Below are 10757 nucleotides of genomic sequence, written 5' to 3' on the forward strand. Positions count from 1 at the left end.
GTTACATGTCCACCACTGCAAAAAGTACAAAATGTTAACGGAACCAGTGAAAGTCGTTATGAACTATAGTTACGTCAGCAACATTTCCCAGCAACTGCCGAGGGCAATTTGAAACTGAGCATTGAGGCCCTCATTCTCATTCTTCAACTATTGTCACACCATGTGTTGAAGGAGACTCAAGTCAAATCAATCAATGTGCATAAGGGTCTCCCAAACAAAATCATGTAAAAATAATTGCTCATTAAATAATGTAAGTTATTTAACGTGTGGTACCGAAAATGATCTTACTCACTTATTGTCCATTTGTTGGATTAATCAGCTCCGAGTCCCAGAGAGATTCCACAGCCACAATCTGAAACAAGCAGAGGGCAGGATGTATTTTCAGAGATGATGATAAACCAACAATAGTAAAGTCATCATATAGCAAATACTCCACCCAATCACCTCATGAACCATGAACTATCGACCACTCGACTGGAGGAAAATTAATTCCACTTTGTGCTAGAAACCAAACTCTCTAGTCATTGCTCATAGTTTTGTTACATCCACCAAGGACGTTGTTTCCATTGTCGTTTGCCTTTTAGCAAAAATGCAAAAACTACTGAACTGATTTGATGAAACTTGGTAGGATGAGGAATGGGCCAAGAAGAACTCATTAGATTCTGGCTTGGATCTGGACAAAGGGGTGGATCCAGGAAAATGTTTCTTCATTTTCTTTAACGTTGCAAGGAATTTTTGTGACTTTTTCTTTAATTTCTCAGATAATAATTGATGGATCATGGGAGGAATTAAATACAGGCATATTTAGGAGACTGATATTTATAAATGAACAGAAAGATCATTAAAACATGCAGTTCCTTGGCAGATTCTTATAAGGCTACGTTTTCATCTGGCATCTAGCCGAATTAATTGTGCTTTCTTCAGGGGACTGCTGGACCTTGGCGGAGGTATGCGCTCTATTGGATGTCCTCCTAATTGACTCATGCAGCCGGGAAAAATATTCATGCAGATAGTCACGCATGATGTTGGTGATGAAGACAGTGGTGTTATTATGAAGATCCTGATGATCTGTATTTGACTGTTTAAAGAAACATTGCTTTAAATGTCTGTATTGATTTAACCTCTCTGTAATATTGATTAAAACATAATGATATGCAAATGAATGTAGAAATTAACTTGTTAAAATGCATGTAAGTGTGTATTAATAGCATTTCTCACATTGACAATGCGGAGGTCCTCTAAGTGCAAATGTACCATATGGCCCCATCAACAAAACCACACAGTCAGAGGGGAGGGGGGTGGGAGAGAGGCCCTGACCTTTGGCTGTCTACAAAGCATTCCCCAGACTGTGGACCCATTGAACTGAGCGTCTTCAGAGGTTTTCTATAAAGAGCATCTCTAATGTGGCCGCCACACACAACTCACCGCAAATACTAATATCACCCAGGAAACCAATTCTCTGTGCAACTGCCAATGAGATGTCATTACTCTCCAGCGAGGCTGCAGGTTGAGTCGGCTGCATTCACAGCCATGTTGTTTAGGTGCTTTGTCCATATGTAAAACATGTACTCTGTGTTTTCTCTTTGTCACACACACACACACACACACACACACACACACACACACACACACACACACACACACACACACACACACACACACACACACACACACACACACACACACACACACACACACACACACACACACACACACACACACACACACACACACACACACACACACACACACACACACACACACACACACACACACACAAATCCCAAATGTCATGTGTTCATCAGTGCAGTTTGTAAATTCAGTCGTTATTCTTGGCTCCGCTCCGCTGAGGCTCACATCTCACAGTTCAACATCTGTTTAACAGTCCCGTCAGCTGGAACACTGTATAATCTCTCATTCTTCCAAATGTGGCACGAGTTGTGCATAACGCTGGCTTCAAGTCAGCGAATATAAGAAAATAAATGCAGATCCAAGCAGGTCTGTGGGGAGACAGATTAACTGCGACTGCTTCCTATTTATGCATTTCTATCTGAATTTTACAATATCAGCGCGCCTCCAGTCGTCAAAAATATATCAAAATATAGTGGCGTTCATATTTAATTTATTGGCTGAGATGTAATTTTTAAGGTTGGACAATATTTGTTTTTTTCAAAGCCACAGAGCTGCCAGTTACTTCAGATGTTGTGGAAATGGCTGTTGGAACCGCTCAACACATCTAAAAACTCTTATCTGCTCATTGTGTTTGCTCAGCCTGTATACTCCATCTGACTTCATGGATTTAGTTGGTGTTTCCATGATGCTTATCAGGTGTGACAGCTCTTTGCCGTGATGATCTTCATGCTTCATAATGTCCTCAATATAATCTACCGCAGGCCCCCCCAAAAAACAGATGAAAGGGACATATCTGCAAAAATAAGTGGAAACACAGAATATGTCCTCCCTGCCTCTTGTGCAGAGCTCGATTAAGATCTAGCAACAGCGCGTTTCTGCATTTTCAGCCAGGACTTATGTTGTTATTCCTTCGCTCCACTGGAAAGCCAGAGGAGGGCTCGGTGTAAACACCTACTGAGGGCTTTCACTCCTCTGTCTATGCAGGTGAGAGGCAGCTCCGGCTCCACAATGCATCTCCGAGGCCAGAGAGCCCCCTACGCCTCCCTGCACAGCAGCTATCTTTTCACCGGGTTCGGGGGTCACTATTTTCCCACCGGGGGAACTCGTCCCTCAGTTCATATGCGATGGATGCATTATGGCCTCTGAATGAGCACCGTTGATTTCAATGTGCATTCCACTGGGTTTCTGTCCTTACAGCGGACCAGTGAATAAGAAATCAGCATCTCTATAAAATGCTCTTTTTCAACCACCACCCCCTCCCATCTATCCCCCACCTCACCCTGACTTCCCCTCCTCCCACTGCCATTCTGTGAAGTTGGGGAATCCATAGGAGGTTTGTTTGAGATGCAGGCTCAAGTGTGAGAACACTGGGCATGGGAAAAAAAAAAATCCTTTCCCTTGGCCTGAATAGGAGCATTTCAAAAACCGGACGTTTTGTTTTTTTCAGGAACTCCTTCAGCAACAGGCCCCGTCCTCTGTCAGCTGAACAAAACCCTGCTGCCACTCAGGGAGAGGGAAAAAGCTTCATTACTGGCTAATTTGACTGAGAGTCATTGTGATAAAAGATTCTTTCCTTCCTCTGTTGTTTCTGTTCAGTCATATCAGGATGAGAATTGCAGGCAGCCATATCTCGCAGTGATGTGTTAGAGGACTGACAAACGTTTGAGGGCACAGAACAGGATGCTTTATCCCATCCGAGGCTCTGCTTAGCTACTGGTGCTGAGAAGTGAAAGGAAAAGTCAGTCACACAGTGATGCCCAGCCGCTTTATTCAACTCTGCTCCCATTTACACTTTCCACAAAGCATCAAAGTCGCTGCCTGTCAGAGTCCAATCACAGAAAAAGTCACACAGGGAAGAAATAAATGCTCCTAAACTCAACTTTAAATTGGTTTTCACAGGAACCAGCCTCAGTGTGGTGGGCATAAATGATGCAGAACATGTGAGGGGTATTGAGTCAATTTGTTATTTTAATTTAAAGACTTAATCATTTACGGGATCTTTTTTGGTCCAGAACACTTTCTGCCATGTAAAAATCTCCTGATTGCTGGAACTCAGAGTGGCTTTGAATACAAACTTGTTCTTGGCTGTTGCCAGATTCTTTGGCTTTTGTTCAATTTTTCCTCTGCACCCGATTGTAGAGACTTCTAATGGCACCATTCAGCCTCATTCAGCTACTGTTAGGAGGCTTTCCGTCAGCCTGTTGCATAAACACCCACAGACTTTACATATGTGTTGCAGCTAGTTCTGTTCACCGCAGGACAGTAATTCTCTCGCATTTAAAAACATATTTTGAGAATTTAACTTTATAATCCTTGATTTTGCTGCTTGCCCAGATTTCTTTTAGGCTGCTTTCAGACATGCACTGAAATCCAAACATTTTCCTGAAAATGTCCAAGGGGCTGTATGTGAGAAGATAAATGTCCGAGTCACTTTCCCTGTACATTTTTTCGAGTGAGCCCATGTGAGAATACAGCAGGAAAATGTCTGGGATATCTACAGTGAGCGAGTCGGTGTGTTGATGATGCGTCTAACATGTGACAGACAATACAGAAAATAAATATACCAGGATGGTAAAGAGATACATAGAGAAGATACCAACGAATTATTACCTTAAAAAGATGTGAGGATTTGAGAGCTTTTAGTAATAAGGATCGAAGCTGCTGTTGATGTGTGAACAAGTGATTTCAGCAGCGGACTTTATATGTTATGTCTTGCCTATTGCACAATTTGCCACCCCTCGCCTGAATATTGCCTTTATAGAGCCTGTATGGATTGGATCCGTGTGTTCTAACTGCTGTTGTCTCACTGTACTGAACGTTACGACTTACTGAGAATAAAAGTCCCTGGAGATGAAGCTGACACAAAGCAGACTGTGCCGGGGACATCGGGTTTCATTCAGTCAGCTGGGGCTTGTTTGTGTCTGGAGCTGCACATCACCTGGAATCCCAGCTTGTACACTTAAAAGGGGGTAAAACAATTCACTACCGATTATTTGTTCAATAAAATATTAGTACTGGATTTAAAAGCATTCTGTTTGAGGATGAAATTATGATCAAAAGCCTTGTCTATAAATAGATATGCACAATGTTGTTTTTTATCAAGTGCCAAGGAAAATACAACCATCTATCATAGAGTACAGCAAAAATGTCCGTTAACATTTAATATAACAATTGTTTACTTGATTAGTCAGACTCTATCACATTTCCTCACAGTTGAGAAAGTAATTCATCATTAATTTATCAAAATAGCTGCTGATTAATTTTCCTGTTGATTGACTAATTACTTAATGGACAAATCATGAACGGTTTACTGTTAAATGTGACAAAGGATATATTTAAACTTGCACATTATAGAGGCTAGAATCAGTGACTTTTTAGCTTTTTAGCTCGATAAATGGTTCAAACAATTGATGTATTATCAAAATGGTTGCTCATTCCTATTCACTGAGGCCGTTGTTTCAGCTCTGAATTCGCCAAGTACATGTTATCTTCACAACTTGGTTCATTTCAGTGCACTGCTGTTTACCGGGTGATCTGCAAGGGTCGTTAACTGGAGCACCATCCAGTTCATCTAAACCCCAAATATTTGGTTTTCTCCACACTTCACATTCTCGCTGGAGTGTGTGTGGCTAAATAACACCAAGCTGTTGGAATGGAGAGCTTTTTGGGAGGTCTATCCCTTTAATTAACAGTGAGGGTGAGGCTGACAGCTGTGGTGGCAATGGGCGAGCCAATCACAGGTGCTGCGTGGGGCACGGGGAGGAATGTGAGGGAGTGTTTGACAGAAGAGGCCATGTGCAGAAATAAGATGACAGGTGGTTGGACTGATCCAACGCCAGACTGCCAAAATGGGTTTTGCCTTAGGGAGTGTTGGAGAAACATGACAGTGTTAATGAAAATGGCAGCGTTTAAATGTGTCGCCCCCCCCAAAAAAAATCCTGCAGATCCCAAGGTTAGGAAAATGGGTTTAAATTAACTGAAATAGAAATCAATGAAAGGAAGGTATTTCTCCAGTTGACCTGAACACACTTTTCAGTCCAGTCAGAGTGATTCCTTTGCTCACATTTTCAACAAAAACCTGATTCTCCATGGGCCCCTCGTAGCTTCCAGGAAGTAAGAGCAGACAGACAAAGGTGCATCAATACAAGACTGACACATGTGAGCAAAGAAACACAATAAGAATATTTGTAAAGGCTTCAGGTGTCTGCAAGTGTAAAAAACATTGTCTGTAATGGAACCTTTTCACACATTCAAAGAAGCATCCACTGACAAAAACAAAATCAAACAATGCTCCCTGGATTTAAATCATTTCATCAGTAAAGCTAGGTGAACAACTCTGCATTAAAAGTAAGGCTTTGATTCTAAACAGAAGAATTTACAGAAAAAAAACAAATTGAGATATTAACTAATTGAGTACTACTCAAAAAAACAAAAAACTTTGTTCTGTCTTATTAGATTGTTAATATTGATGCTTCAATATGTAAGCAGAATGTTTACTATCATAGGTGGTCATGTTGTATCTCGTTTAAACTCCTTAATATACAGTTGATATTCCCTGTCATTTTCAACCTGGGGTCTGACTGGATGCAGCATAATCTCAAGATAAATCTGACATGGTTCATGACTGAAACCTATTATTGTGACGTAATACAAAGCTTTGTTCTAAAACACAGTTTTATTGAAATAATTTTAAACACTGTGAGCTTGTGGTTTCATCTTTAGTAATTGTACGTACTTTGTGTAAAATCTTAACTACAGCTGATACTCTTTATTTATACATGAATTCCAGGAAATGTACCGACCCAGTTTTCCGTCATTTTTCTTTCATATAAGAGGGAAGTAGCAGGAGATTGTCCTGATCAGGCACGTTTATAATGTATCGTATATGTGGAAAGCAGCAGATGGTTGGAGAAGAAACTATTAACCCAGCCACAATGTTTATTTTTGCGTTCACTACAATACCCCAATCTTTAGATGTAGCCACAAAATCAACAAAAGAGTTGATCATTTGTATTGTATTGTATTGAGAGTTTCTAGAAAATGTCTGGTCTTTTGTGCAAATCTGAATGTAGTGAAGTAAGAACTACAGGATAACAATTCTCTATAAATAATATGGTTGAGCAGATTTGGCACATGTAAATAGTCATGAACAAGCAACCCCAAAACCGTATAGGTAACGATAACTTTCTACCTTGACGCTCACATATCCCTGTTTCAAACTAACTTGTCGTCTTCTCGAAACCAAATCATTCCAAGAGTCTTGTCAGTGCTAATTTCAACGGTAAAATTCACCAGACATCTATGAGACACTAAGAAACATTCCCCGTGGTAAACAGAGAGAACAAATGTGTCCTGTGGGCATGCGTCTATGTGTACGTATGGATGTGCTCTCCTCCCTGCCAGTGCAATTCCTCCATATCACTGCAGATGTTCTCAGTGTCAGCTAAGTTTCCACAGTGCTGCTGCTGTGCGAGGAGCCGTGCGTGCCGGGGCCTGTTCCTTGAGCCTCCAATTCTGACACACACAAAGGTGCTGCTCATCCAGGCTTTGTGTTGAGGATTAACGGAGCAGATATGCTCCGCAGCCACAGAGAGACACATTCAAGATTGCTGCTTCCGTTGTCTCACATACCCTCGCATTTGACAAAACGTCTGGTAAATTCCTGGGAGGATGACGCAGGATTGTCCCACGTGGAGGAGCAGTGAAAGTGTCGGAAGCGAAAGACGATGATGTCAGGCAGACTAAAGAGTGAAATCTAGCAACAGTACGGTACATGTAATTAGCAGGTCAACATGAGGGGAAACGGTTTGTGTTATTTGCAAATAGTAGACTGTTTGAAAATAATGTAGCTGGCCTGAAAAGTTAAGGGTTTTATCACTGAGCTCCCACACGGCACAAAAGGTGTCCAGTAGTTTCTAACTGGTTCTGCACCAAAGAACAGCAGGAGCCATCAGGTCCAATCAGCAGTGCACACGTGTGTAACAACCTAAAGATTCAGAGTGTGTGACTGAGAGCAGCAGGAGAGGACTGGTGGTTGAAGTAGTCAGAAATATTCAGCAGAAATGAGTAACACTGTTCAACTAAACCCTCTTTGTCCAGGATCCAATCATCCTTTTGAACCCTCTGGTATTTGAATCTCTCTTGGCTTTCTCTGAGCCTCTACTTGTTTGCTAAATAAACGGTTTGCAATTGTTCTCACAGTTTTATGAAACGTGCATTATTCTCCGTTTGATCGTGTATCAATCTCTGATGTGTGTTCGCGAGAGAAGCTTGACAAAAAAGGACTTTCAAAGGAGAGCCACACCATGGCACCAGTGATTAAGCAAGATTAAAGGCCGATGTTGTCACTACATGCACGGCTGTCAATGTAATGGATGATATTTAATGTCTTCCCCAAATAAGCCTTTCTCTCGACAGATTTGCTTTGCTTTCTGTCGCGTCGATGAAAGCAACAATCCAGCTGCATGGATGTCAGCAGCTGTAGATCGCTGGGAGGCCCGTCTGTGCTCATCTATGGACGGTTCCAGTTCCCTTTTCATACGTCCTCCATGCTTTCTGTATCTGTCTTAGTCTTCCCTGTCTGGTTTGTATTTAAACCGTTCGCCGGTGTGGTTCCAAATGGATGCCTCAGAAGATTTATTTTCTCAACCCTGCCATTGTGCAAAAACCATATTGGCTGACAGTTGCCTGTGTGAGACCAGGGCTTCAGCTCTTTGTCAGACTGCTGCACTGTGACAGAAGAGTTCGCAGGTGCAAAATGAAGGAAAGAAATTTAAAATGAATGAGACAAATATTGTGGGGAAAAAAGATATGTGGCTGACTGAACACACAAAAGAAAGAAAGCAGCAGGACCCAACATCCTCAGATGCTCATGAGGTTTAAAATTAATACAAATGAGCCCTGTGGGTGTTTTATTGGATGTGTGTGTGTCATAGGAGAGGATTTAAAGAATGCATTTGGGTATTTTGCTGAGCAGCTTCTCTTTGCTTTGGAAAATTCAATATTGTCAATCCATACTGTAAAAATGCATCAGACGGCAAGCAGGGGCAGATTCTCCAGTTTTTGCACAGGTGAGTTCTTGGCTCAGGGATCCTCCAGAAATTGAGTTTCTTATCTAAAATGGCAGTGATTTCAGTTTTCCTCTCCGTGAGCTGCACCAACTGATTGAGGGTTCACGCTTCATCTCCAGTTCTACAAATATGGTCATGCCAGTTTTTCAGAAAACACACCAAGTACACAGTTCTCAAAATCCACAATAGGAACCTCTCAGTCTATCTTTGCATTTTGCGGCATGGTGTGTATTTTTGACACGTACACTTTCTTTGTACTCTGCACTCGGGTTTTAATCTCTCGTGTCGGGTGTGGCAGTGTTTTCCAAAAGGGGTAAAGATGGGTCTCAGGCGAGAGACGCTGAGCATTCGACTGCTGATACCCTGGAATTTGCTGCAAAGATACAGCTGGGATCACAAGCGCAGATCACCTTACTGTGAAAAAAGAGACTGATAGCAGCTGGAAAGCAAGTGAACATGTGTCAGCCATCTGGAAAAGTCGGCTAAAACACTATGCATCCTCTGTGCTGAGACAAAGGAGTCATTTTACTTTATGAAAATACTTGTTCCCCCTTCTTTTCCACCGCAGATGCAGCAGAAAACTGTACTTCCTTTTAGTCAGTTATATAAAAAAACTCTAATCAATGCAACAAATTTGGGCAGTAGTTATTCCTGCAGTCTTCCTCAAATCTCCAATCAAGGCTCCATGTATTGGCTCTTGTTGCTCCAACTTGTCTACAGACTCTTGTACACTTTTGATTAGTCCAAACGTGCTCCAAGTGAGCTGCACCTGCTGCTGTCGAAAGCCGTTAGATAAAAGCAGAATTTGGCAGCTTCATAAGAACTTTATAAGAACAGCTAGGCCGGTTGCTTAGCCCTGAGCCCAACCATGAGAGACAAATCTTCATGGCCAGAAGAGAAAACTTGGGTTGAAAACAGATTTCAAGCTAGGATTGAAAAAGCCTAGCTCATAGCAGTACACACAACAACGGGTGGCGTCATGAAGTGAATTTGGATTCACCAATTGTTTGCAGTATGTGGATAAAAAAAAAGGCTGAATTATTATGTAACAAGTTGAAAAAAGCTTTTATGGTTAGCTGAGATGGAAAAGGTGCAGATGTAAACAAACACAAATGCTCACGTATGTTTGTCTAAACCATAGACTGTATTCAAAGAGATGGCAACAGCGAGCAGTCCCTGGTGGGGGAAGGCTGTTCAGGGCTTTAGCCACTTAAGTTTAGTCTGTGAATTTGCCTCGAGCCGGTAAGCTTGATAAAATTTGTTTTAGGTAAGATCTTGGTAGTTTTTGTTTTCTGGTAAGGCTGAAGTCACTGTCGGTCACTTGGCATCAGTTTCAGTATATTACGCGGCTATGGGGTTAGCCTTGCCTACCACCTAGGTAAATTACTTTGTAGTGGGTCTGACTATAACTTAGTTTGAGCAGTGTCGTTAGTGAACCCTATTTGCCATTGCTGAACATTATGACATCTCGTTCTCGTCTTCCCTGGTTAAGAAAAAGCTGAAAGCAAAATTTTTGACTGTCTGGTCAAGGAAGGAGTTGTCGGCTGCTTGTGTCTGAGTGGAGATGAGTTAAACATCTTTATATCCAGTTAAGTCTATGGTCCAAGCCATGCTGGTTACAGCTTCTCATCTCCCTTGCTTTGATTGGTCCATAGTTCAGAGAACTACAGAGTGTTAAACTCAGATCCAGATGGGGTGTGTGGACTGTTGATGTTTCTGTTAGTAAGGAGACAATGACGTGAAGGTGCTGCACTGGAGTTGGTGGGGCACTGCCTGTTTGTAAAAAGTCACGCACTGTTGGGTTTAATCGAATGCTGCGACATTGCGCATGAGTTCACACTCTTTCGAGGCCAAATTGTGTAACTCATAAAAGTTAATCAGAGCAGTAATCACTTGCATCACCACCTAAAAGCTACAAGGAACACACTTCTAGATTTTCTACCTCGTATTTTATCTTGCAGCGGTTTCATTGTAGTTCAGTGTGTTGCACCGTGACAACACAATGCTCCACAAAATAAAACCAAGAAGAGCCAGAACCACTTTAGCTGTGCCATA

This window comes from Platichthys flesus, chromosome 6, assembly GCF_949316205.1.
Source record: "Platichthys flesus chromosome 6, fPlaFle2.1, whole genome shotgun sequence".
In the NCBI taxonomy this organism is placed as follows: domain Eukaryota; kingdom Metazoa; phylum Chordata; class Actinopteri; order Pleuronectiformes; family Pleuronectidae; genus Platichthys; species Platichthys flesus.